Here is a 27,624-nt window from a genome sequence, read left to right as displayed (position 1 = left end):
CCAAGTGAGTTTAATAGTTAAAGAAATTTCTTAGGCTCCAGGTAAGGCAGGAGAGATGGCAGTTTTCTAAATTGTATTTATTTCACTAAGATACTCCTCATTCTACATCTTTTTATTTATATTGCCAATATCAATTGCAGGAAATGAGCAGTAAAATTAATGGGAGAGGAAAATGTATGGTGAAAGACCTAAAATACTATAGGAACTGAGACTTACCCTCAGACATTGTTGAATGTCCTTCACAGAATCAAATTTCTAGGATTTTTGCTTAGGGAATTTACTTCTTTTCTCCTTGTAGGGTTTTCTGTAGGTCCTGTCACAATGGCATGTAAATAGTCATAGATAAACCCAGTTAGCACAGCAAATGTTAGGAGCTGGACTTACTGAAGGAACCTGGATTTTGGCTCCTCAAGATTGCAAAAAGCTGGAATACGCATGTTAAGGTATAACTCTTTCAAGCATAATAGAAAAGACTTCTTAAGGAATTTAGTTACTTGAATATGCTGTGGTAGTTCTGCATCTTATGAGCAGTTATAGAAGAAGAATTTGTCCAAGTTGCAAGTATTTTGTGTTTACTGTAGTTAACTGTACTTCCCCCTTGTCTTGATGGATCATAGGGGATGGTACAGCTACTGATGTACCCAGGTCCTGTCTAGATCCAACTGAGAAATACTAATTAAATGCTCATAACATACAGCTCATAGCCTTGTAGTGGAGGCATTTAATTACAAAATAGAAGTCCCAAGTTAAAGTGCTGGTTTAATGTTTTCAAATGAGGACATGAACCTGTATTTGTTACATTTCAGGATCTTACGATCGGTATCCCTCTCAAAACAAATTATGTAGCCTGAGAAATTGGGGAAGTAACTTTATAATCTGAATCAGAAAGAACAGAATTTTAAGCCCTGTCCCCCACAGGCAAGACAAGAGTGATAACTTTAAAACTATTGCTTATTAAATGGAGAGGAAAGAAAGTACTTTCTTATTCATTACAACTCACTCCCTCTCCCCCCCCCCCAAAAAAAAAAAAAAAAAAAAAAAAAAAAAAAAGAGAAAATAATGAGACCCCCAGGTCTCATTCCATTCTGGAATCCTGAAATGTGCTTAACATCTGGAAATACCATTGCTGGAGGCAAAGTGTTTATACATTCTTGATTTTTTTAGGAAGCTGAGCAATGCAACTTGAACAGGGAATGAGAAATGATTGTAGTGATTCACCTAACTGAGGACCTGGCTGTCCCATTCCCTGCAGTTGGAACACTGCCCTGCTCTCATCTAGAGCCAGAGATATATAGGCTTACAGTAATGCAGCCTGGAGATGGCAAGCATATGGAAATGATGAAGATTTTCAAATGAATGTGTTATCTCCTTAATAAAAGTCCATAGGAAAAGCCAGTTAATGAATTTTCTACTCAGATTACAAGAAATCCTAATTTTGAGATCTCTGTTGGACACTTGCTCTATTCCAGAGTAATGAGTTCACTGTAGCTATCAGAGTTTTTATGTTCAGAGTTGAAGCAATAAACATATAAAACATCTTACAGTACAAGGGTAAAGTAAAAGTGTCAAAGTACTTTTTTTTGCAAAAGCAGGTTCAAGAAAATAAACTAACAGTGCCAGACTGATAGCACTCAGGGAGACTGAACACAGACAAAATATTAGTGATAATTAAATTAAAACTAATACTCCACCCTATCAGTAGTACAAATACTTGTTTCTTTTCAACTTTCTGTTCTTGTAAGCTTGTAGAAAATTGTGTAAAAGGAAAAAAAAAGAAAAGGAGAAAAAAAGCTGAGAAAACTGTGGTCTTTGGTAAAGATGAGAATGGGTATGTAAGGCATACCTTAATACTTGAGATGGTCATTTATAGAGCAAAAGTTATAACAGAAAATAGCAATTGATTGCTCAGGTTATAGTAACCTATTGGAATTAATAGATTTTTTCTTTTGTTCAGCTGTTCATTCCAAGAAAACGTATTTCAAACATCTGCAATAAAAAAAGATAATCTACAAAGGTACAGATTCACAAAATATGTTTTCACTCATACTATTTTAATCAAAATGAACTCAATTGTAAAATATCTAGACGCTTTGCTTTTAACTCTAGCAGCACTAAGTTTTGAGCCAGTTTTCTCTACATTCATTTCATTTGTTGCTGTTGTATTAATTTTGATTTGTATCTGCTATGTTCTGTTTCATTTTATGGTGAATCTAATATTCTGTATAAGCAAGAGAAAGGTAAATCCTTGAGACTTCTAATTTCAACCTGTGGTCATTATATAAATGGATCAGAACTCACAAATGTTGCATCCTGCCTCACAGCTTAAGAAAATCTCCTATGATTGTTGATAGAGACAGATTTCATTACGGCACAGTTTCACAGAAGCCTAAGCTTATGAGCACAGAGTGGACATGAAGCGTAGAAGGTCCATTTTGGCAATGTTTCAACTGCCAAAGACAAGACTAGAGATCAAAGGAAAGAGTCATAACTCCTAATCTCTGTATGAAAGGCTCATGCAGTCCAGGCTTGCTGGCAGACCCTGATCAGATTATTATTCATTATTGCTTCTGCTATTTCTACTTATAGAAGAAAAATGAGGCTTGCCTATGAGTGTTTTAACAAGAAAGACAAAGAGATTCTCAAGAAAATCCTATAGCCAGGGCATGAAAGAACACTTTTTCCCTGAGTTCTAACTCATTTGAACACTGAGAGTTTAAACTTTAGAGTAAAACTTAGGTCCTTTGCAAACCTAAGATTCCATCAGATTTTGCTTGTTTGCTTTAAGTCCTGTGGCCCCAGTGAAAAAACTCCTTGTGTACTCACTTGATAGCTGAGCTTTGGGATAGAAAAACAGGTGTTTCCATCAACTGATGCTTTCAGCATAAACTAGCAGCAACCTATAGGTATCTGATGAGCTATTTTTGTGTAAGCCTGTGCACTTTATAATAAAGCATACATTTCTTTAGGGACAAGGAAGACAGAAGAACTGCTTACTTCAACAGAAGGGGGAGAAAAAGAGACATCTACCTCCCCTCCCTCATCTCTTTCCTGTCTCCACTCTCCTCTCCCCTCCCCATAAAAAAGAGGGATACACATGTACTTACCCACTGCATTCCTCTCTCTTGAGGGTAAAAAAAGCCTTCAGAATAAGAAGATGAATATATGTACATAATCTGCTCTTCCTTTCCTCTGAGTCAGAGAATCTTCATCTTTGCTCACAGTAAACACAGTTCTTAGGGCTCCTCGGTTTGCTTTTAAAAAGACATGAATTTTCCAAAATTCAAAATAAGTTCTGAAAACTAAACCGCACTCATATTTTGGAACATAATTACTCAGATACAGTTTGTGTTAGGGAACTGTCAGATAAAATAAGCTTCAGCATTGGTGTTCTCCTTTGTTGTATGAAACCTTTGGCATTGAAAGGGCAAGGTCAGTAGCTTGGCTAAGGCTAGGCAAAGGCAGCTCTTTTGTCAGAAAATTATTTCACAGAGAGCCCTGTGTATGTGAAGGAGATTTTCTGAGGTTTTTCCAGGTTCTGGAAAAAAAAGTAAAAATCGGTGAGACTCTGGTCTCTCCATATCATATAAAATACAAATAACCTTGCACTATGGCTAGAAAGTTCTCTGAAGGCATTCTTTGTTTGATATTAATTAATCCTGTTACTACGAGAAAAAAGAGTAACATTTGATTGTACACCAGCTATACTAACAATCTGATACTTCCTATGTCTTTTTAATAATTACAACCAATGCATTTTTTTTCTCCTAAGCATATGAGTAAAATTACATGGTCATTAAATTGCCTTGTTCTCCATATACAAATCTTTTCAATAATACCTTATTATCAACTTTATAGGTCTTTATAGAACCTTACAGTCTGAAATAGCAGAACTAAGTTTTGAAGTTACATTTGAAAATGAATCAAGAAAATTCAATACAACACACTCACCTCATAAAATAGGTTCTGGTTCTGTTTCCCTTGAAGCCAGTGGGAATTTTATTTGAGTTCAGTGGGAGTGGGACAGGACCAAAAGATAGTCCGTTTCCCTGGGAATACTTCAGTATGTAGATTTCCTAACTTATTTTCTTATTATAACCTGTGGGATTTGAGCTTAACCCCCACCCCCCCACCCCCAACCAACATTTACCGTAATTGGCACAAACCTGTTTACTTTTACTTTACTGATCCATTCAGCAACGGAAGAAGGAAGTGGGATGGGAAATTGCTGAGGAAACCTGCTGGAGCTGAGAAGAGGGATTCCCTGTAGTCATCCAGTCCAACTTTCCCATACTTCCAAGGGCAGTATATCCATGACTATTCCTATCCCTGCCCTTCCATGTTTCCTTCTCCTTACCGTGGCATAAGCATCCTCATCCTGGTTCCATTTCTGAAATGCTGAAACTCAATTTGCCCACACTGTTGAGAAGCCTTGAGACAACTCAGTTTCATAAATTGCTGTGGGATTGTTTAGTTAGATCTGTTGCTGCTGCCAAAGTAGTAATCACTTGATTTTTGATCACCTTCCCTTCAAATGTTAAAACAACATTTATGCCTTCCTTGTATTTTTTAACTTCATAATTTACAAAGTATATAGCAAAATAATGTTGACATATAAATATGTCTGGATCTTTCAAGACAGAACTGAAAACCTGACTTTTAGTCTGTACTTGAAACCTTGTAATCAGGTGACAAATATCCTTTGACAGATGCATATGCACACACCAGACCAGATTATAAATTAGTCTCCAAAAGGGATTTTTGTGGTTATGTCTGAGCCGCTCAGGCTGTACAAGGAGACCTGACAGAAATAGTTTATATTAGCTAGGTATTAAGAAGAAATCTTGTGATACAATTGGATTTCATTTTCACTAGCTGAAAATCTCTTCTTACAAGAGGCAGTTTAAAATATCCTAGAAGGTGTGAATTTTAATTAAAAAAGACTGTCTGCATATTAGAGGTGAAAACAATGTGAAGTAGGTGAAAAAAATGAGTTCTATTTTACTATTTAGGGTACGACTTCATTATGTTTTTTCATACAGCAACTAATCACCAGTTGCAGAAGCAGGCTGTCTCCCGTGGTATGAAGCCTCTCCTATGTTCAGGATATAACCCCAGTGATTTTTCCTAGGCTCTGCAATTGTGTCCTGCTGTTGGGTCCCCCTCCCTGAGCTGTGCCACTGAATGATGAGTGCATCAGCAGAACTTAAATAGAAAAATGGTGTTCAGCTATGAAGATTAGCATGAATATAAAAAAATGTTTCCACATTTACTTAAAATACAAATAGTTGTGTTGCCATAGATTAAACAGTAAGATACCGACTGAAAAGTTTTAGTTCTCTATCTTTCAAATGCAGTTCTGCAGACTATGAATTTTATGTTATTCATTCTCCTGAGATTACTAAAATACCACATATGTTCAACCTTCCTGTATGACTGCACAAGATAGATACTTCAAAAGGGCACAGAGAAACAAATGAGAGAGCTTAAATCGTGGTCTCTCAGAGGAATGTTGAACATCATGTGAATGTCCACACTGCAGATGAAGAATTATTAAGATGACCTCAGGAGAACACTTGAAAAAATCTGCTAAGGAATCATATTTTTCTGTGGACATACTGTCTGAGAACAATTAACTCGTGTTAAAGGGAATAGGAAGGAAAAAAATATGAGGAGAGACCAGTACGACATAAATACTCAGCTCAAAATACTCAGAAGGGAACAAAGATTTTGTTTGTCTTATGACCCCAAATGATGGAAAGAGGTGATAAGCACTTTTGAATTACAGATGTCCTATAAATAGACAGATACTGTTAATATTTTTGGTAGCATAATTCACAGCATATCCTGTAAATGTATGTTCAGTTCATCATATTATTTAAGGATGTACACAACTTTGCCATTAAATTACACTATTAATACTTAAAAATAGGAGTCTTCTAAATTACATTAAGTGTACTTAACTGAACCAAAGCCATAGACAGAACCACCAAATCTGGGGAAGCCATCTCTAAAATAAAGCTCTATAATTTCTACTGCAAAGTGCTAAATGGGCCAGGTTTGACATGACTGCAACATCATCTGAGGTATTTCAATATGATCTTAAATAAAACACCATGGAGGACCTCTCCAAGCGTGGCTTCTCTTGGGTTGAAACTAGCTGGCTGAGGTACTGCTGGCAGTGTACCCATGCTGCAGCTGAGCACAGTGTTGGCAGGACATTCATTCTTCTCAGGAGATTTTCAGTATGTGATAGATTTTTATTTCCCCGGTTAGTTAGCTAGCCATTCAGTAGTGACTGAACAACTTGGAATGACAAGAGAGAATAATCAGGAGCATCTTGCCATTTCTTTTTATTGTACAGATGGTGACTGAAAGCTCTGGGAATGAGAAGCTTGCTCTTGTTGTTGCTCAGTTGGGGAGCATCACCCTCGACTCCCTAGCTGCACACTGCATCAAGTTCAGGATGAGTGCCCTGGAGCATCCATACTGAAGATACCTCATGGGCTACTAATTAAAAGAGTTATCTGCCAGGTGGAAGCTGTACCTTGACTCAATTTTAGGTTGTATGGGGTCTGCAAGCCAGGTCTCTCACTTCCCATCAAAGTGGTTTAGACTTCTTGACTCTTGAGCTACAAGATAAATATAGTTACCATATTCCTTCTATCATGCTTTTCTCCTGGCAGATGAGATCCCAAGTGGCTAAAGGTTCCTACCACTAGCATTGGTTTCTTTAGGGTAAAAAGACAGCATCCAGCTTAGCAAGACTTCTGCCTCCAGTGAACTCCACAGTTTGTATTTCCTGATCTAGTATATATGAGTGGCTCAGGCTACTACTTCAATAGTGGGCCAGCCACCAAAACTGTGAAGTAAATAGTGCTTCACTGAAGCAACCTTGGGGCAGCACTCTACATACGTTCTTAAATTTATCATTCTATACCTGCATAATGCATCAGAATACAGTGATGTATGGAACGGACATGGCAGCTATACTGTAACAGCAAAGGTCTGCATACACTACAGCAAAAAACTCCGTGCTTTTTCTACTGTTGCTCTAACAGTTTCCCAAATTAAATAAACTATGAGACTGAAAACCTGTTTAAATCATGACTGCTCATAGACCTATTCTAAGATTTTTGTAAAAGACATGCCGTCCCTGAAAAAAGTTATAACTACACACTTCTTTCCTGCCACAGCTTGAGTCATCAGCATAGCTTAAGACAATACAAGCCATTCGTATCATGTTTCTGAGCAGAGGAAGAAGGAAAGAGTGTGACAGAATGGGCATTGCTGATGCCTTGTCAGTGTAATTAAGAATTTTTCTGTCCTTGAAAGTTGGATATTCATTATTGTTATATATATATATATATATATATACACACACATATATGTATATGTATATATTATAAGTTGGGAAGCTCAACAAAATGAAGATTACTTTTTAAGTTCACAATGAGAAGTTTAGGTTATTGCTTGCATTTAATTGTTTTAGCATTTGGGTAGATAATTTTTTTTAAGAGGAAGTGTGATAAGAGAAATTTATCTGTAAGATTTTTTTTTTTTTAGGTACTCAGAGTATTTAGGAATGAAAAAAGCTCAATTTCTTCCCATCTTGACCTCAAGGAATCAAACAATGGAATAAAATTTCTGCCATAATGATGAGCTAGTTTTAAAGTACTACATTTTTCTACGTTATAAGTATAGCTGCAACTTGTCTAGAGCTGGAGACATGTTAAGATGCTGAAAATTATATTCATTTAGAAATGCATAACAGTAGAAATATTTAATTTTTTGGCAAGCAAATTTTCCTGAACATGTAGCTTCATGCACCAGTAATGTATTGTAATTAACCCCAATTATCTTTTGTACCTTTAATCTACACATTAACCACATATCTGTGTAAATGTTTTGGAAAAGTCACTTAGTAGACATTTGCTATGGAAAATGAGTGACACATGAATATTACATCGTATTTAGGGCATTTCCTAAAAGGAAAGAGCAAGAAAGTCAGAGAAAATGCATCTACAGTGACAAATGCTGGCACTGAACAACTGATCTCACTGTAGAGTCAGTAATTAAACAGTTCAACAAGTTCAGGATCGCAAGGAAGAACTCAGACAGGTTAAGTTAAACCAAATTCTGAAATCACTGAACTGCCTGTTGCAACCTGCCTCTAGCCTGCCATACTGCATGTTGTTGTTCCCCAGTATTCTGGAAAGTGGACTTTGTGCAGTATTGCTCCACGCCAGGACAACATTGTCCTGGGCTGGACTTTTTAGTTTCCATACCAGAGTGTGCTAGAAAAACCTAATTCCTGTTATCTTAGTTATACTCTTGCACCAAGAGACAAAAGAGTAAGAACTGAAAACCCTTGAAAAAGTGGTGCTGAGGGAAAAAATGGCAAAGTGAAATACAATAGATACTGAAGCAAAACAGCCAGCTATGCCTGTATATTGAATTGTTGATATGAAAATAACTTGCTTTCAGGACTGCTTCAGAATATAAATACTGTCCCCTAGCAATATTGAAAAGGACTACAAACCAGCAATGAAAAATTAAAACAAAACCCCAAACACTAAAACAACAGCCATCAGCATACCTTTTCCAAACTTTAACTAAAAGTGAATAAAATCCCTGTAGTGACTCAGTGGTGTGCTCTGTAACGACAGGTTTACTGCATAGTCTCGTGTATGTCAAGCATTCATTACAAATCTTGGTCCACCTACAAGAAAAGTTCCTTTGTGATTCTAAGAACTTCTGCAAGAAATATCTGCATGAGGTCTCATGAATCTCTGTTCAAAGGATCTCTTGAAAAACTAATTAGATTTTCTGGATTCTCCAAAGCAAACCAAACTCAAGTGCATGTGAATTCCAACTTGCTAAGTAGATAAAACGCAAGTGAGCCTTAAACATGTAGAGGGAAACCAGAACAGCCTGGAAGTTTTTAAAATTATATGTACCTACTTGCATACATACATGCATGAAGAAAGCCCTGGGAACACTACAAGACCTATTAAACGAGCTAAGAGTGAGGTCTGGCCTACTCTTTGCCAGGCCACTCCACTTCATAGCTTGCAACCAACATCCATGTTGGTACAAACTTTAAGAAAATCAGAACTGCAGATATTTCAAAACATTTTATGGATCTTTAAATTGCATCTTTCTACAAGTTGCCAAAGGGCTGCCATAGAACTCATTGAGGGGTAATATACAATTCAGCATGAGTCACGGAGACATAACAAAGGAATAAACATTTCACGGATGAATGATGATAATTTTATTCTGTTCTCATTCAAAATACCCAGACACACTTTTATTTTATGTAAGATGAAATTAAAATGGCATCTACATATGAATATTGACAATAGTTGGCATATGTATATAAGAGTGTAAGGTAATTAAAATCTTATGGGTAAAACTGGGATTATAATGTCATCTGTCCTAGTCAGGCTAAGGCATTCTTAAATTAGAAACAAATGTCTTGGTGCATAAGCACCTCTGCCTCAGAAGAAATGCAGCAAATGTGATATGCAGACCACAAGCAAAGCATTTGGATGAACTTATGTACCGGCAAAGTCTGTGAGAACCGGAGTAGGGTGTGAAATAGAGAAGTCATTTCTGTAACAGACAAAGAAGTTAAAAGTCTAAATGATCATGCTGAGACAGCTAAAACAATCAGGAAAAGATCCTAATCTTGTGCCTGTTCAACCTCAGCACAGTGATCATTAAGTTTATTTCATCCCTTGAAAATGAACTATGTCATACAAGTTTTAGAAGATTAAATTGCAGCATTTTTTCTCCCTGAAGATACCAGTTTCATATCTTCAGGTACTTCTTTGTGTTTTTGGGGTTTTTTTTGTCAATATTTTCAATGTCATTGTTTAAACTATTTTGTAGTTTATGTTTATATGGCGTTCAGTGAATGTCAGTCTTCACCTCTTTTTGGCATGGCAGCCATACAAAAAAGCTTATGCAAATTCTAACATTTCTTAGTTCTTTTTTGGTGATAGAAGGTGCCCTAAAATCACCTTGTACAGGAAGTAGAAGTTTGGATGTTGGAAGCAAAATTAAGGAAACTGGAGTTGAAATATAACTGATATATGCAATTTTTCCTCACTTATATGTTAGTTTAGTATAGAGTGATGGTGCCTAAGGCAGATGACTGAAGTCTTCAGTTAATACACTGATCCTGGTGGGCTATTACCACTGCTGTAGTAAAGCTGTTGCACAGCAATCCTAAGGTGACCTTGTGGTCTTTGAGGGATCAGGATGAGTTAAAGACACCTGCTACTGTACACCACTTGTATTGGTGGTTGTTTAAGTGACCCATGCAGTGACCACTACTCACTGAGCAGTGACTGAAAAAAAGTGTATTTTAATAATTCTGATTGATAAATAGTGACATGAATAGACACCAAGAGCAGGAATCACCTCACTTGATGTATCCAACACATCACATCTAGTCATTCATACCCTCCTTGTAATCAACAGAGAGAAACTGGGGCATCTCAGAAACAGTTCACCTTGTCCTGAGGTCAAGTCCCTTGACTGCAAAATTTACTGTTTCTCTCATTTGGTTGCAAAGGAACAAATCAGCTGTAAATGTCTGTGCTGCAGCCAACTAAATTCAGATGTGAAGCATTCCATCAGTGGTGTTTGCCTTTTGGGTCCATAGCTGTCACCAGGCTCCATCATTATCCATTTTCAGGCATAAAAGCTCTATTTTGAGATCATATATTATTTTAGCAGAAGGTGCACAAAAGGATCTGCTTAGCTTTACAATGGAGGAAAATACTTGTGGAAGGTCTGTTAGAGTCAAGTTTTTTACAACAGGAAGGGGGTAGATACAAGTCACGTCCTGAAACGTGCTTGTGTGAAAACTGAAAACAAATTTGAAATTAAATACAACACAATATTTATGTCAATATTAAATTAAAGATGTTAAAAACATATTCAAGCATAATATATTTTGTATATATATGTGTAACTTTTCTGCATATCAATCCAAACAGTTATGAACCAGGACTGTTTATAGTCCCATATACAGAATTATTTTAATTACAAAACTAATAAAAACAACAAATATTTGAAAACTAAAAACCCAGCCAAAAAAAAAATGCAATTAATTTTGTACTCTAATGTATGTGTTTTGGCTTTTTTTGTCCTTTCAGCACACACTGTAGCAGAAAAGCTGGAAAAATTATGTGTGATTTTGGGCAAGACTTAAATTTTCTGTAAGCCTTAGTCTTTTATATGCAAAAACGGGACAAAAATTATTTGTTTGTCATTTATCTGGTTATAATATATGCTGCTTATGCCTGGGACTGTCTCTTGCTATGGCATACATATTGACAGAGCCTAACTAAAGAGAGTTTGGATTTCAGCTACAATCATTAGGAACGTTTATAATGCAAACATGAAAATAGAGTATTTTGAAAATTTAAAATAGAACCTAAATTATTGAAAAATATGAAACAAAATATTTGCTGGATTACTCAATTTCATGTGTGCACACATCACAGCTCTTGAACAAAAATAATATTCCAATATTTTTTCTGACATTTCTTTAAAAAAATATGTGTTATATCACAGTAGTTCATACCTGAAATGCTTTATATGTTTTACCTTCATCTAATAACTACGAGAAGAGAATGAAAGGGAGATCAAAGACTGTATTCACTACTACATGCCATCTCTTTCCTATCAGATCTTATTACTACATTGCTTATAGTAATAAGTAGTTGGGGCATTGTGATGAACCTGGGCCTCCAATCCTTTTCTCTGTATAATTTCAAATGATGTCTTCTATGTAATACAGAAAACTTAATGTTCACTTCAATATTTTAGTGTCATGAATGACCACAATTAAAAACCATTTTGAAATCATATTTAATATGCATGTGATTATTCTGGATTTTACAGAGAAAGGACTTGTTTTTTAAAGGACTGGAAGATTATGAACTGAGAAGAGAGAAATAGAATGCTTAGAACATTTGTTCAGAATGTCAATATAGATACAGTAAATAGAGATTTGAATTTGTGCATTGCTGCTTTTTCTAAAAGTGGGAACCACTTTTAATTCAATAAAAGGGGTTTGCTTTGTTTTGTTTTATTTAAAAAAAAGATGGCTTTAAAATAGCTCAGTTTCAGTTTTCTTTATAAAGTGAGTAATGTATTGCAAAACAAAATCATATGCGTACTAGCCATTCAGTACGGCTGAAATGCTGGCTTTCTGCGAAGGATGATATATCAATACCAACTAATATAAATCTATAGGTATGGACAGTTTTCTTTTTAGGAAGTTCAAGTTAAGAACAAAGTCATATACACATGCATCATATGTAGGTTGCAAAGGAAAAATCTTCTTCTGAATACTTAAGGATTAATCAGAGAAATGAACTAGAAAAGAAAGGTAGCTGTGCCAAAATTAGTGATTCTACAATAATCAAATATCAGGTACATGTCCAAAAAAAACCCCTATAGGGTCAAACTGTTTATTATAAAATAAGCAACTATAGCCCTTAAAAGGATCTATCCAGCTATCTGCAATATAGTGATCTCTACGGTTATTGTGGGACTCAATGTGGGAAAAAGGCACATGTAACAGATAGGAAGGAGATAAATTATGCATGCCTAAGCTTCTCTTTGCAAAAGGATGGTTACTGCACATTGCTTGCCAGGGAATGCTGATTTTTCCCATGACTTCTCAAGATGTGAAGCTATTAAAATAAAATAATACAGATGGACTTAAATTTTCAGAAGGACCTGATTTTACAGGATAATTGCTCATCACTTTTTAATAATCAGAATCCTTTAAAATAAACTACTAAAATACTAGGATTGCAGAAGCCTGGTCACTTTTAGAAAATGAGGCTGTCACAAAAATAATTCAAAAAACCCAGCAGCTTACTACCTTAATCTGAAAGGTATTTAATGATTGAAAAGGAGGTTAAAGATTCAGTTGTACTTGAATATATTTTCAGAGACCACCATGTGCACCATCTGCATGGTTCACTGAACACAGCAGCCTTTCTTCATCTTAGACAGGTTGCAGGCTTGAGTAAAGTGAACTGTAACAGGATAAAATGATGTCTCCACTCAATAACTAATTCATTTAATCAGTGTATGAAAATCACTGGCACTACATAAGTTAGCATGCAGAAATGACAGCATGCAGAGAAGCAGAGTGGAGCTAGCAGAGGCTGAATATCAAATCTTAAAGAAACAGCGACTGATCAGGGAGGCATGTGACCCATGTTATGGTCAGAATGAGAATAATAATTAGAAGTACTGTAATTAAAACATCAATGTCTTCAGGTCACAGAAACACTCCCTACATTTTTCAGTTCATAAGAATCAAGCTTAACATTAACTGTACGTTTGCAGTACTTAGTGGGAATAGATGCATTATTGCAGTGCCCAAGCCTTGTGGCTGCATTTCAAGTCAATAGCAGAGGAGGACAATCCCAAAACCCGACATAAAGACACTCCCAAAATAATGATAATAAAACCAAACAAATGAAGAAAAAGAAGCAAAATAAATACCCACAGACTATAATTAGGTTGAAAAGTGTTGGTTTTTTTTAAAAAAAAATAATAAAAAAGGTATCTCTATACCGCACAATAAGGGTGCAAAGCAGCCCAGGCTAGCAGAGAGACCTGAGAATCTGCAGGTTCTTTCATTGCGTTGGCCTCATGCTGCTAACAAACCTGGCCTTTCAGTATGGGTAATTACACTGTGCTCCTCATTTTTTCAAAATACTTTGGACATTCCTGAATTGTTATTGCTAGTCATATTTGAAAGAGAAGGTAACAGAAGCTTAAGAAAAGCCATATGGACCAATAGGTCACTTATTTCAGTACCTGCCCTCCAACAGCAGCCAAAAGTGGGTACCTGGTGAAGGGTGAAAGAACCCAGGAAACACAGCTCCCCAGAGGAGCCTGGCAGTCACAGCCATCCTTCCATCTTCTGGTCTTCATCTCCTGCATCAAAGACTTCGAGCCTGACCTGCCTCTCCCTGCTCCTGTCGGTTTCCAGCCAGCTGCTGGGACTGCTCACCACAGAAGTTTACATCCTGTTGTATTGGGGTAAACCACCATCAATTTCAGTTTTCTGTAATATATTAGATTGCATTTTGTGGTAATTCGAAAGCAGCTGAGCAGTTTAAATTACTCTGCCCTAATGACCCCTGCAATGCACCTATACCCATGGTTTAGGGTTAAGTGGCAATGTGCTGTGGGTTGGTTGCACATCCAAGTGTGGAACTTCTTGGCTTCCTTGGGAGAAGCAAGGATGCTGCTAGCCAAGGGCAGTATTGACATGTAGATTTGTGATGACTAAAAAAAAAAAAAACCACCCACATATAATAGCACTGATTTGCTACATCATTTTTGATGAAACATTTAGTAGTTGATAATGCCTGGTAAGTGTGGTAGCTCAGCAACTTCAATTCTCTGTTACAGACATAATAATTAATATTTTATCAGCTATAAGATGGCAAAAGGCTAATATATTGCTACCAGTTACAGCTGTTAACTTTGCTTCACAATAAGGTATTGTTGTAATTTGCTTTAGTATATATTGCAGTGAAAGGGACATTATTTACTGTATGCAAGTGCCATATAATTTAAAAAGAATTATGATTGTTAGCAGAAATAAAGAGTCCATTAAGGTTCTATAAAACAATTTAATATAAAAAAAATTTCCACATTTCTTTGCCTTGAATGGAAATGTAAAATATTTAAAACAACTCATCAGACTTCCCTTTACTTACAGTTCGGGTAAACAGTGTAACTTCCTTTTCTCCTTTTTTTGGTCTTTAAAGTATAACATATTTTATAGACATAAATGACTTCTGAACTATAACAGTAAACAAGTTCCATACAAGCATATAGCACAAAAATATACAGCAGAAGTATAAATGCAAATGTTGACTATTTCTCAATGAATTGTCTATTAATAATGTAGTTTCCTTTATTCCTCATTAAAATGTACGTATGGAAAACTAATGGATGGGTACTTATATATTTTACCAATGAAATAAAAGATATTTAGTAACACAACAAAATCTACTAAAAAATAAAGACACAGTAGTAGCATATGTCAAACAAAACAGGAACTGGAATTTAATTGTATGCTTAAATGTGAACCTCTACTTAAGATCTTTTAAGATTAGTGAACCACTCAAAACTTTAAGGTCTATATTGAATTGTAAATAAGTATTCAACGTGCAAAATGGTACATGATAATGTTATTTTCTATTGAGACCATTATCTGAGATGTATAAATCATTGTATTTTGAACAATGAATATAAAATCAGTCTGTCTGATTACAAAAATGTAAGCAGAGTGAGAAGAAATTACAGGCAAGTTTATTCTTGTATCATTCTTTTCTTCTCTTAGTGCTTTAGCTCCCTTTTATAGTTTGTACTTTTCCTTTCCTTCTATTCCTTTTACATCCATTATGTCTTTTCTCATAAAATGCTAACAAACATTTCTTGTTATAGCTGTTCTTTAGCAAAAAACCAAAGTTTTTATCTTTGATTTTGTATAGATTTTGAGTCTAAGAATAGTCTTGTGACAGTTGAGTATGACTGAAAAAGGAAGTAGTAGTTTAAAATATCAAGTATAGTATGAATATTGAAAGAATGTATTTATGAATTATAAAGTTATACTGTGATAATATAAGCATAAGATTTTCTGATAGTTATTTACCCTATAATTTGTGTCCAGTTTTTCTGGTAGCAAAAGCAAAATCTTAGTCCCAAAGGCTCTGATTATTTATGAACTACATGTAATATTACAAATTTAGTGTCTTCTGTATGCCTATATTCAAAAGCAAAAATAAACTAGATGAAGCAAAGAGCATTATTTCTTCATATCTCTCCTGTCAGTGTAGCTTATGCTATTTGATATGTTCTCGGTTAAAGAGTACTAAGGAAATGTAAGACTTCAAAGTAATCTTTCAAAATTACTTTGTCGTAACAGCTTGAGTCTTAATCAGTTTGGGGGCTTCCAGAAGAGAAAAAAACAAACAAACAAACCCAAAACCAAAAACCCAACCAAACAAAAGAAATCCCACAAATCAACTGAAAAAAAGAAAGCAAGCCACTCAAAATACTGCAACCCACTTCCATCCTTTGAAAATAATTTTGAAAATAGCTAGAATTTTTTCTTTTTCTTGTGATGAGAAAGAAACTGTCTTTTGTATTACCTGAGAAGTCAGGCTTGGAATGTGTTAAATAGAAAACAGAAGGTGAAAAAGTCTATTTCAGGAAATTTTTAAATTAACAGCCAAGTAGGAGATGGCCTGACTGGCGAATAGAAAACTATTGATCATATCAGAGAAAAAGACAAGTAAAAGTGAAAACACTTCAAAATGCAGCCAGAAAGCTTATGTTAGCTTTCAAATTAATTACTAGAGGGAATTACATTTTTCCTGTTACCTATGAAAGGACAACAAAGAAACCTAGTCCTCATAGATGTAGATAAATTAGTGTGCCTAAACACAGTGCAATACACTATAACTATTCTGTAATGGATTGCAACGTAAGATGGAGGAGCCCAGACTGCCTTTACATGGCCCGGCTGAGGCAAGGGGAGAAGTTCGGCTGCAGCAACCTGGGGCACAGCGCAACTGGCCATGGACACAGGCTTACCTAGCAAACAGCAGCTGCCCCAGATGTGTGTGACTCTGCCTCTGCCAGAAGTTCTCACATCCATAACCCACAATGAAGTGCTTGCTTCCTAATTGTGTTTTTGAAAAGTCAGCTGGTCAAATTGAACAGCTGACAAACAATTTTCAGTAGAAGAAATAAATCAGTAAACTACATGGCAGAAGCAAAAATCAATGAAGAATCAGTTTGATAAATACAGATGACCCTTTAAATATTGCTTATGAAGCTAAACAAGATGCAAATAAAGTCCCTATATTACACCCTAAGGATATAAACCTAAAATCTAAGATTTATCTCAGATAGAAAATTATCTTGATGTTGTGCTTTAACCCCAGCTGGCAACTAAGCCCCACACAGCCACTTGCTCGCTCTCCCCACAGTGGGATGGGGAGAGGATCAGAAGACTAAAAGTGAAAACACTCGTGTGTTGAGATAAAGACAGATGAATAGGTAAAACAAAAGCCACACATGCAAGCAAAGCAAAACAAGGAATTAATTCACTGCTTCCGATTGGCAGGCAGGTGTTCAGCCATTCCCAGGGAAGCCGGGCTCCATCATGGGTAATGGTCACTAGGGAAGTTACTCCCTCTGAAAAGTCAAATGAAAAAGAAACCTCTCTCTTCTATATTTTGCTTTTGTTTATTTACATCTTTTTCCTGAGTGAAATTTTCATTTGCAACCTCTTATGGCTAAATCCAGTCCTGCACAACTCTTGACTTTGGTGGGATTACACACAGAAAGGGTGTGGCACTGAGATGTACTTGGTTTCTTTGACTTGCCTGTTAAACGAACAACCAATTTTATTGACAATACGGGACAGCGAACAATCACTTTGATGCTTGCTGCATTTATCTCCCTTTGGAAGTAATTAGAAGACCAAAACCTCTAAAGAACTGTATTCACTCATACTCATTCCACTAGTGCCCCACAGAGAGGCAACATTATTTTTTTTTAACATAACATTTTACTAAATAAAGCAGTATCAGGGAAGCGGTACCTCTTGGGCTGTTATAAGTCAGAAACAGCTGAAAAAAAATGTGACTGTGATGCAGAATATATTAAACTGTGGATTTGGTTTTTTGAACGTGTTTTCCCCCAAGTTCATCCAGTTGATTTTATTTTTTCATGTAGCATTTATGTCTTATCCTTCAGACTAAAAGCTTTTAGGGACACAGACTTTCTCATCAATTATGTTCATGCAGTGTCTGGCACAATGAGACCTAGACTTATTTCTAAGTGGTAACAAAATAATAAAAAAAAGTGGTAAATACAGGTAATAATTTAGCAGTAGTGACTAAAGGCTGTCCTAACATGCATGCATGCATACAAGTGAAACTTGAGAAAGCTCTCTGCTGACATGCCCAGTGTTTAATTTTGAGTGTATCTCCATGATCTTTTGCAGACCGACATGAATGAGCATTGCCTGACTCCAAGTGAGCCAGGTGCAAGCCTGCACTGACATGGAAGCCACATAGCTGGGGATCTGGCTCACAAACTGCCTGTTTGAACAGAGATCACTGTCACCTGCCTCCAAAAGAAGTGATGGAAACTCTTGACCTGCTTTAAGGCAGAGTATTTGCTGCTCTGTCTCGGTTTTGAGAGGGTTTACTTGAACTTAACAAGATCTGAACAGGTGGGCTGTCTGGAGGAAGGTGGTGTCTTTACTGTGGGAACTACGTGAGGAAAAGGCAACAGCAAGAGCAGCTTAGTCTCACACAGAGACTAAAAAGACTGCAGTGAGCAGCAAGGAACAGACAGACATCAGCCTTACCAGAAAGTGCTTTGCAGGGACCAAAGCAGAGCTTGCATTCCACAGAAAGTCACTGAGGGACTGAGAGCAAGGACCAGCCTTCAAGAACACAGCTGGCACAAGGAGAGGGATGTACAAACCTTGTAGCTTTTTCTTCCCTAATTTCAATTTTCCCTATTTCAAAGATGCATGTCTAGTTTCAGAATGGAATTTCCACTCTCACTTTAGCCAAATGAAATTTTGATCTAAAAAGTTTGTAGATCTCCTGGGAGAAATCTAAGCACCTTTAAATCAAGCTTTATTAGTCTACTGGAAAATATATCGAAGAATATGAATCTGTTACTAGGACTATGTGAAATGTATAAATAACGAGAGGTCAAATGTTGTAGGACAAATTTCTTAGTCAGAACCTACAAAACTGTGTAGAACTGGTCAAATCTGCATTCTTGCACCTTAAATATCGTCAAGACTCTGGCTTGTACTTGCTTGGCTGAAGAAATACAAGCTTGCTCGTGTATACTCTGGCAGTGTGAAATGGTCTAAGAATGAACAGAGAATCCATTGTTTCCCCCTTTACTTAGAACATAAGTAATTAGTAATAATAAAAATATTTTAAAAGGACAAGAACCTGCATGAGAATGTTAGTAAAATAACCCATCTTCTTTTTGCTTGAACATACATTTTAAAAGACAGTGTCTGTTCTTCATATCTGTGTAGAAAGTCCTATTAATTTGACTGTTTAATGTCACATTCTGATGATTAGTATTAATTTTGTATAGCTAAGGGAAAGAAAACCCCTTATGTCTGTCTAGTCAAGATAAACATCCACTGCCATTTTATAAAATGTCCTATGGTTTGCGATTGTGCTGTTATGTGGAAGAGCACACTGCTTTACCACAGTCCTTTCATCACCACACGTCTCCGAATTTCCATTCCCACTTTACATGCACACCACCTCTGCAGCGTGTTTGAGAGGAAGCTGTGAACTGAAAAGCATTTTAGTAAGAGGATAGCAGGGTTACTGAGCAAATGTGTGGATTGTGTCATTTGCCCTTTGAAGCAATGGCTATGAATGAAGAAGGGCAAATAGAGCTTGGCCTTCCTCAGATGCCGGTATGGATATGGGCCTGGAATTTGCAAGAATCAGTGCTTTTGACCAAGGAGCTCTTCAGGTGAAAACAGAGCCAGGCAGAGAGGGAGGAGCTGGAAAAATAGACTGAACTAAGTGGTAAGGATGGGTAAATAGATTATGCACATGAAATAAATATAGCCATTCTCTTTTCTTACAACACAGCTTTAGCAAATTTCAGTCTATGCCTTTTCTTTCTCAGATATAGAAGGTGAGAAAGCAAGGTGTTCTCAGAATTTCAGAATTAATTTGATATAGTTATCTGACACAGGTACCAGGCATGGTTTTCCTGTGGATGGGAAGGAGAAGAGCTAAGTGGGCTGAAAAAGTACTTCCCCATGCTGTCTGTGTGATGCTGTTAATTGCATTTGCAAATTACTGTTAAAAACAGAGGGGCATTCTGTAAATCAGGAAACCCTGAATTAGGAATTGAAGATTATGTAGCTAGTGTACTCCTAGTGGATTTCTGTGAACTAAAATCTAACTTTGGAGGGTCAGAAGGTGATACTCATGCATAAGAAGTGCAGCACAAATCTATTTCTTTTTGCTCTTAATGAGAAGCCAAGACCGCCTATGTCTGTGCAACCTGGAAAACCTCTGTGGCAGTGTAGCCCCAAAACAAACCTAACCCCTGCAGTTCTGGTATGTCTGATAAATGGAAAACATGAAAGAAAAGTTCAACACAGAAGCTTTCAGGGTCACTATACCTCTCACATGTCTCTTTTTGCTCTAGCTCTCTATAAAAAGGTTTGTTTCTCAGACAATCATAGCTCAGTTCCTCTGTATGAATGCATTATACACAACACTTCAGTCACATGATCAATAGACATTTAAATATAACATTATTATTATCTGCATTATTTTAGCTACTATAAATTTAGTTTGGAATATAGTGAATACAAGAACAAGAAACTGTTTATTTGGTTTTGCTTTTTTTCCCGAGGTCTTTCAATTTAAGCAATCAGAACTTGCAAATGATGGGAGTGGAGTCAGTGAAAAATGGATATTTTGATGAAGTCCATGTGGTAGGACAGTGTGTGAGCTAAGAGCAAAACCAGATCTCTTCAAACCTAGTGCCTTCTTACAGTGACTGAGACTCCCTCTCAGTATATTGTGAACTATTTAAAAGAAAGTTTCTTTCTGTTCAAGTCTAGGGTCTTACATCCTGCTATTGATCAGGTATATGAACACCATGAGCTCAGTTGTTTTACTTTCCAGTCTTTCTCATATCCCCCAGCCCCCCATTGCTAATCAACACATAATTCTGGAATATTGATTTGCGATAATAAGCAAGTGATAATTTTTCTAGAGCCTTTTAAAAATTAGGTATCTGTAAGATTACTTACAGATTACTTAAATAAACTGCTTTGAGCCAGAGCGAAATGAGGTTCCGTTCTTACATACCTGTATTTTCTTCTAGCATTTGCACTTACAAAGGAGCCAAAAAGGAATCTGTTTTATATCAGGCAATTTTCAAATACATGGCTGTGTTGCTACTTTATGGAATAAGACTCCACCAGTTTTAAAACTGGTATTTGGAGGTATGTTGATGGCTTCCCAACTGCACATAGTCCCCTTACCAAGCAAAACAGCATATCGCACATGCTTTAGTAATGAGGAAAGTCAAGGGGTATGGACTACAATGAAGAAAACTACATTAAAAAGTACTGATTTATCACATCCTGATGTTCACTTGGGATTTACTTGTTGACATAATGTGGCAAGACTTGTTTCTGGCTTTTGTTATTTGGAATGGAAATTACCTTGTAAAAAGAGTTGTGCTAACCAGGGGGTTAGTCCTATCAATGGAGAGTGGATTATTTTTCCTTCAGTCTAATGTGTCCACGGATTGTCATTAGAAGGCAAATATCTTTTAACAAAGTCTGAAAACTGTGGATTCTAAATTTTCTTTAAAAAAGAAAATACTCAAATAACAAAACACAAACTGAGGAAAAGTAAATAAAGGTGTAATTGTCTTGTACTGATCAAAACAATAGTCTTTCCTGACTCAAAATGTGGGCTACTCTAAGCTTATTCTAAAGTTCAGGTCAGAGCAAGTTTTGACAGTCACATGAGGAAGCTGAAGGAGATGGGAGGAGTGAATGAAGAGAAGGATGACTTTAACTGTTAGCGATAGCAACAGCATAATTATTGAACTTCACAGAGGAAAAAAAATATTAAATAGTGATAGCTGAATAGTCAGCTGAATTCAACTACAAAATAGTTTTAACAGTTCAAAAAATAGCCTGTAGTTATATATGCATATTAAAATAGGGCTCTTTAACCTGTCAGCAAGATTCTGAAATCTCTGTCTAGCTGATCAGATAAAACACTGCTGTATTAAAGGATTCCTCAGCTCCTGTGAACTTGCCATTTTTCCCCAACCACTTATGTTTTTCCACAAGCCCTGGTTCAAATTAAGAAGTTATTTTAAGACAGTGCGTCAATACCTTCCTCTTAAACACGAAGCTGTAGCAAGCCACTGCAATGAAAAAAAATCTTCATGGTAGAGGACGAAGCTAAGCTCATGAACAACAGACTGCAAGGGCATGAAATTTATTTAGTGTCATTGCTTCTGACAAAATTGGTGTCTCAGATGCAGGTTTTCTAGTCTGAACTCAAAATTATATTGAAGTGTTAATACTGTCTATAAACACAAGTTTGGGTTGCCTTCATTCCTTTCTCTTACCGATTTTTGCCTTTCAGAGCACAGTTCCAAAAATGAGTTGATCTCAAATTAGTATTTTCCTCAGGTTTTCTTACTGTAGTTATTAGGGCACATGGTATAAGTCTCAGCTGCAGAAATGAAAAATAGATTCTTTGGAATGTGCCAGGCTGTTCTCTGAAATCAGTGTTGACTTACACATCTCTGCACCCCTTCAAGTAACTATTTAGTAGTTTGGTTTTGTATTTTCTGGCATGCTGAGTACCTGTTCATGTTTCTTTGTTTTAGTAATAGGATGCTATTGGGACATTAAGTGTTTAGAAATTACATGGCAAAGCCATCTGGAATACAGAAACTATAAAATCAGTTCAAGTTTCTGACCATGTACAGTGAAATATTCCCTTATTTACATTTTCAGCAGAGGTATGTAGAATAGGTTATGCTTTGGACAATGAAACTCTCATTCCTAGACTGAATTGCTCTGTGATTGTTGGCAACTCACACTTGCTTTGTGGGAACGATGAAATAAGAAGTTCTGAATATTTTTGTGACTTAACAACATAAAACTCTTAGAAATGCTTAACAACATGTTTAATGATTATCTAAATTTTCTTTACAATGCTTGACAAGCATTTATATAGCATAGATGAGAGTGATTTACCTGTTTAATATACGAGAAATTGTGTCCCTTATTACTTAATCTTTTCTTTGATCTTTCAGAGCTGTAACTGCTTCTGCCTTTGACTGATTACTTCACTTGTTTCTGCTGCATCTGTCACACAGAGGTGTATAATAAGCAATAGTATAGACTTTGTATTCCTACACTGAAAGGAAAGATTGGGAATGACAGTGTTCATATCAGAGATATATAAAATTAATTTTAAGACAATATATTTCAGTGTAAAAGGGTATTTTATGTGATGTGGAATTTTATTCATCTTATTCAGGTATATGTTAAACCCCCCAAACCTATGGCTTATATTAAACTGTTAAAGCTGGTGGAGGTTGCTGGGCCTAGTCCTCAATCATTTTGCAACATCTTGCTATTTTGAAGAGCTCTTAAATTGAGCATGAGTTACATTTGCTCACTTAAGACTCCTCTAACACCAAATATGGGTGGAATAAGGCCCTATTAATTTGATATTTCACATGTACATGAAACTCATAAAAAGATAATGAACTCAAAGATTTTTTCTAGCCAGTATAAAACTCATAATCCTTTCATTCTATGATCTGCTGATTATAGCTCTGTGACTTCTTTGTTTTTTTATCTGCAAGGTAAAGTTTATATTATGAGGAAAAAAATTCCACTGTTCCAGGTTCAGGAGCTCAAAGCAAAAGTTAATTAAAGTTGAATGGAGACTTGTAAAGAAAATACGTCAAGGAAAACTAAAGAAAAAACCTGTGACTTTTTACTTATCCTTTGAGGCTTCTTGTCAATTGTTTTCCTTTACTGCTAAGCAAAACTACTCGAGTGAGTACTGGCATGCTGCAAATGGGCTAGAAGTGGCACACATTAGGTTGTATATTGATGTTTGGTTTTCATATTTACTCTCATCATCTTGGTAGGGAAACTTCCCCGAATAAGAAAAGGGGTGCATGCATGTGTGTGTGTATGAACCCGTGTATAAACAGAGGAACAGACCACAACATCAGACTCATTGCTGGAGGTAGATGAGTCACAACAATTTCTCCACTCGTTCTTGGTGTGACTGCCAGCAGGTATCATGCCGTGGGTAACTGCGGGCATGCTTATGTTTACACAGACTGCTGCACTGCCATGAATCATGGTGCAATATGCAAATCAGCATAAAGTCATGAGGAAGAAAAGCATGCTGCTTTTCCAATCCAAGGATGCATGCTTTGTATATGTAAAAGGTAAGCAGTTAGGTTATAAGTTTTACCTGTATTTTTGCACAATATATACTTTTCCCTCCAGTGAAGACCTTTAAAATTAATGAAATTCTACGAAGTAGCAGCAACAGTAATGAGGATAGTGTATTCATAATTCACTTTTGATTGCTTTTCAGTGCTTGAAATAGTTTGAAGTAGGTATCTAAAGAAGACATTTCTTGATTCCAAAGTTCTGTTTGTAATGGAAAATTTTGTAGTACCCTATATCTATGTGTATGTAGTAACTGTATAGCTGGTTAGGGAAAGCTAAAAAGCAGAATTTCTGTACTGTTTCAAAACTTCAGGATGACATGGTGTGTTTTGTCTAGACCTCGGATCTATCCCTCTCTTTAAGCCCCTTAAACCTCTGAATTTAATTCTAGTAACATTTTGGGCATTGTTTCTCAATTTAGTATCCTGCAGTTAGAAAATGCTGTAAGTAATCATTTTGATTTAATCTTCTACTAAATTTCACAGACCAAATTAGAAAAGAAGTTGAATGTCAGGATAAGTCTTTGAAAAAACAAATTATGTAATAAGCAGAGAAAAGACAATGAAAGAGAGGAGGATGAGATAGGAAGAGTAAGCGTCCATCCGGTTTTCTGCTGGTACTAACAGAGCTGTATTAGTTTACTCTTACTACCAATATGCACAGCATCAGCCAAACACAAACAAACCTTCAGTTATGGAAAGGAGGAGCAAATGGCTAAACTCAATTAATCAGATGGGAAGGAAAAAAAATGTAAAGACAAAAAGCTCTTTCAACCAGGCTAAGACATGCAGAGCAACATGTGATGTTGCCCTGAACTTTGAACACAATGCAATATTCCTAACAAGATATTACAGCTGAAAAAAAAATTCTAAAGCTAAATGAAATATTAATTTAGATGCACTCTGAGATTTTCCATCAAAGTATAAAATTGCTGGACTTTACATGAAGTATTTAAATAAATTATAGCTTTAATGAAATACATGTTTTAGCTGACAAATTTCAGTGCGTAAGTACTGAGTCCACATTACTGCTTTTATCTTTGGTGATGGTTCTTCTCCTCCCTCTTTAGAAGACACCCTTTCTCTCCATGCTCATTAATATCTAAAAATGCCTTCTATTTTGCCACCTCCATTATAACAGTGATTGTTTGTAATGGATTCAATTATCTCCACTTCTCATTGTTGTTATCATTTGCATGCACAGGCATGACATAGGGGCTTTTCTCTGCCTCTGCATGTGTTTGAGTATCAGTGGATTCTGGAGGGAAAAAAACCCACACACTGATATAAATTTTTACTACCTTTTGTCCAACAAACTCTTTCTGATTAATGTTTTTTATTCTGTTTGCAGGCTTAAATAGGCCTTATACAATATAATTTGTAATTGCTAATAAAGTGTAAGCTTCCCTGATTCTACAGTGCACTTTGAAATAGATGGATTTCACTTTTCTGCTTGTGGATTGATATTTTTTGAAGAAACATTGCTTTGTGAAAATTTCTGAGTAGCTAGAATTTTCAAACCTGTGTTTTAGTGAGCATCTTTTGACCTTAGGTGTCCTTGTCATGAGAAAGTACAGCTGTATGTTTGAAATCACCTAAGCCAATAATCCGTTCCTTTCTGGAGTGCACAGAAATTCTTTTTCACAGTAACTTTCGAGGTTTTAAACTTTGTGCTTTTTCTGTATTAGCACAACTCAAATTTTCTGAACTCTTAGTAAGAAAAAAAGTCCCAGTATTCAAATGTATTTCCCATCTTTTACAAAGTAAGAGCATAAATCTAAAGCTAGGTTATATTTAAATTGTGTTATATTTTAACTCATTGTGTCTTGTTTAGATGAGTTGGGAGCAGAAGTACAGAAGGTCCTTTGTGTTCCACATTCCATAAGCAAATAGGTGCCTTTGTCCCAATTGATTTGCAGTCTGAAAAACTGAATGAGGGATGAGTGATTGATTTTTAGACTCAATACTTAAATGTATTACAACATTCACACACATCTGTATATGCCTTATGATTTACAGCAATAAAAGAACTGCAGAATTCAAGAGTTTGTTAAATGGTAAGTTGATTTTCACTAAAGACTAATATAAATATATTTTTTTAGATACCATTTTACCTCTTTTGCTTTTAAGTGGGCTTATAGCCATATCCAGAGCAGAAGTACCAGACTATTTTTGGAAAAGAAGGCAAAAGAAAGGAGGATCCTGAATAGCTGTCAGCCTGTTAATGATTTTGACATGCCAAAGATGTGAACTTTACAGAAGCACAGGAATTATTTACTTATCTAGTCTATGACCAAAGCACTTGTGAACTTGCCCATCCTAAACTGCTTACTGTTATGAGCCTAGGTGAGGAAGATTACTACCTTCCTTAGCACCAGGAAGAGGACCAGTTTGTTGGTGCTTCTCTAATATTGTCACTCATAAAAGAGACTAAGAGTAGGCTCTGAATAGTGCATGGTTCATTGGAGAGTAAATGCGGAATCATCAGGAGACAATATCCTTTGTCCAGTGTCCATGCTTCCAAGGTCTGCCCATCCTGTTGTGGACTGCCTTGCTCCATCCCACAAAGTTGTATCCTTGAGACAGTGTCTCATGGTCCATTTCTTCAGCATAGACAGTAGTGGCAGTAAGCTTTTCCACTTCATAACTCAATGGTCGACTTACAAATAAGAGAAGAAAAAATGACTGAATTATGTATTAGGAAAATATTGTATATTTAAGTTGACATATAAAATGTGTCCTACTCCCCACACCCTGAATGCTGAATTTTTCATTGACATTGATCTTCATAATAAAAGCAATTTCATATGTTTCCGTGGTCAGAAACATGTCCTTGTTTTAAATAATATATGCATCTACTTTTAGCTAATTGGACAATTCAGTATTTTAAACAAGTGGTTGAATAATATTTTCATTTTACTGTCATCAGTGTTCTGAGATGTCACAAAAAGTATATTTTCCCCTATGGGATAAGAGTGGGAGTACTCGCTATGCCATCATCCTAAAATGAAATATCGGCCAATTTTTTTTTTTTTCAGATAATAAAGCAAGGAATGTATAGTATCAAAAAAAAAGATACAAATTCTCATATATAGAAATGGTTCAGAGATAAAAAGTAATCTGTGTTCATATCTTAGAGAATCTGAGTTTACTAAGGTGAAAGGAAAGCAATTTTAAAGTATCTCCATAATTCAGAGGCACAGCTCCATTTCAAACTGATAAAAATCATGCTTTGAAGTAACTTGCATGCTTTTAGAAAGCATAGCCAAAAGCAAATACCTGTTGTCAGGAGAATAGGATTATATCCTAAGGGGAATGATTATATCTATATACCAAAACATGCCAGAAGAATGTACAACTTTGCTGTTTGTTTCAGACAGTTTTATTTCAGATTTAATTTGGCACTGATCCTCATCCTCAAGAGCTTTCAGGAGGACTTTCTTCTACCTCACAGGAAAAGAAATAAATTAATAATGAAACAATAAATGGTACAGTTTATACTTAGTCTAACAAGTTGCAGAA

Source organism: Falco naumanni, chromosome 5, assembly GCF_017639655.2.
Source record: "Falco naumanni isolate bFalNau1 chromosome 5, bFalNau1.pat, whole genome shotgun sequence".
Lineage (NCBI taxonomy): Eukaryota > Metazoa > Chordata > Aves > Falconiformes > Falconidae > Falco > Falco naumanni.
The sequence above is the reverse complement of the archived record's forward strand: the minus strand, read 5'-3'. Positions refer to the sequence as shown.